Below are 2,301 nucleotides of genomic sequence, written 5' to 3' on the forward strand. Positions count from 1 at the left end.
TCTCTATGCTTCCTATGCCTGCTTGAAAATGTGATAGGTTGGCTTTCTGCTCTGAACACCTCCTTCTGCCCACCCCGCCCCTGTCGCCATTATGGACCCTTATCCCTAGAACTCGAAACTCAAAAACTCTTCCTTCTATAGTTGTCTTGGTCACGGTGTTTAATCACAACAGAAAACTAATACAGGGACCCAGCTGCAACTCAAAGACATGTTCAGCTGTTCTTGTCTAAATGCTCAGCATCTACAGTGTACAGAACAAGCTGCCTGTGACCCTGCCCGTGCTTCAGCCCATCTAGGAATCTGAAACTCCAAGGAGGCCCACATACAGCAACAACAGACTCATCACCCTATAACCATGCACCAGGGACACACACCCCCAGAGCACCCTGTCCCCAGTCAGCAGGCTGGCTGCAACCTGTCATCCAAGGACTGCCACCCTACCCTCCTGGATGGTGAGGGTCCTGGTCTGCCTTCCTGTGGCTTCAATGTCTGAGACAGAGTGATGGTTTGTGTTGGAGCAGCAGTGGGGACAACTCAACCATGTGTGTGTAGATCACTGTGGGAATGAAGTCAGGATGGCAACATTTCCAGCTGAGGTTAGAATCTCTGAGATCTTTTAGTCTTTTCAACACAATGGCATTCTGTCTGTTCACCTCACACACATAACTGTTGGTGAGAAGTCTACTGTGGGCCACAGAGTGCCCATTAACCACAGACACAATCTCCTTAATGAAGGAGCTAGTCTGGCCTGAGTTGTCCTTGTGTGTGGTAACAATCTGCTAGAATGGGCTGTTCCAGACAACCATGATCAGCTGATGCCTTCTTCAACTCTGGGTGAGCTTTGTGTGTATACCTCTGGGGCACAGTCACACCTATCCATCTGCAGGATCTGGTCCCCAAAGCATAGCCTTGTGAGGGATACAGGGATACTGGCCTGGACTAGCTACACAAAGGACCCCTTCTCCATGACCTGGCAGCCAAAGCCCAGTGTTAACAGGCTCATTCTTATACAGGTAGACCTCAGACACCCTAACCTGATCTCTGCACAAGGCACACATAAATTGTTCTCTGACACTGGTGCTACCACCAGGCCTGGCTCAGGGCAAGTCACCACCATACTGTCATCCTCTGGAATCTGAGGCAGTTTCTTCTGACTTCTTGACTGGAAAGGGAAAGCCCCATAGAGCTCTTCAGTTCCCCCATGTTTAGGCACAAAACTGAGGGTGGAGGGGAAGAAACCATGTAGCTGATAGAACGTGGCTCTGGCCTGGGCCTGGATGACTTGATCCACCCTCAGTGTACAGGCAGGCATGACTGCTCCCTGAAACACCTTGGGGGCCAGGTGCTCTGTGTCCTTCTCTAGCCACTGCAGAAAGTGGTGGCTTGTGTTCCAGATGGGATCCTACTCTGGGATGGTGGCACATGCCCCTTGTTCAGCTGACTCACTGTGAACTAGGATGAGCCCAGGTTAGGCTGTATGGTGAGAGCTAAAGTTTTTGTAATTGCTTGAACTTTTTTATTTAATTTTTTTATTATTTTGGAGAATTTCATATATGGGTATTATATTTATATCATTTCCATACCCCCACTCCTCCCTCCAAATCCTCTCATATTCCCTACACATCCTCTTAAATTCATGACCTGTTCTATAATTATTACTATTATGTATATATCTGTACACACACACACACACATATAAACGAGTATGTATGTACTCGGTAGGCTTATATATAAACCTATTGAGTCTATTTAGTATTGCTCATATGTACATGTGTTTACAGCTGACCACTTGGGATCAGATAACCTATCAGGGAACTCAACCCTGAAGAAAACTGATTCTCCCTCTCTCAGCAGCCATTGATTGCCTGTACCTTTTCATCTAGGAGTGAGACCTTGTGAAATTTCCCCCATCCATGTTAACTTGTGCTGTCATACTGCAGGTCTTGTTTAGGCAACCATGTTATTGAGATTTCATGGGTGCAGCTTCCCTGCCATGTGTAGAAGACACTACCTAGCAGCAAGCATCCTGGTCTATTGCGGATGTCCTGGGGCCCTCCGGGCAGGGGTAGAGTCGGTGCGGAGTCACGACACAGACTCCCAGAGTCAGGCGAGAAGCAGGCAGTGCAAGCACCTGCAGACTAGTTTATTGTGGATATGGGGCTCCCTTATATCCCCCCTCCCAGTGTCCCATTGGTCCATTGATAGGTTGTGTCTGTTCCTCATTGGCTCTCTGTAGCAGGCCATTTTCGCATTGGCCGTCTCCATGTCTTTTGGCAGAACACAGGTTTGCCTCAGCTGGAT

The 2,301-nt window shown here is 48.3% G+C and overlaps 1 pseudogene; it reads right to left on the reverse strand.

Moving 5' to 3' along the window:
* Positions 1-482: 482 nt before the first annotated feature.
* On the reverse strand, positions 483-1,242 carry LOC115072651 (annotated as a pseudogene).
* Between the last annotated feature and the right edge of the window lie 1,059 nt (positions 1,243-2,301).

Source organism: Nannospalax galili, unplaced genomic scaffold (genome assembly GCF_000622305.1).
Source record: "Nannospalax galili isolate Female #2095 unplaced genomic scaffold, S.galili_v1.0 scaffold463, whole genome shotgun sequence".
NCBI lineage: Eukaryota > Metazoa > Chordata > Mammalia > Rodentia > Spalacidae > Nannospalax > Nannospalax galili.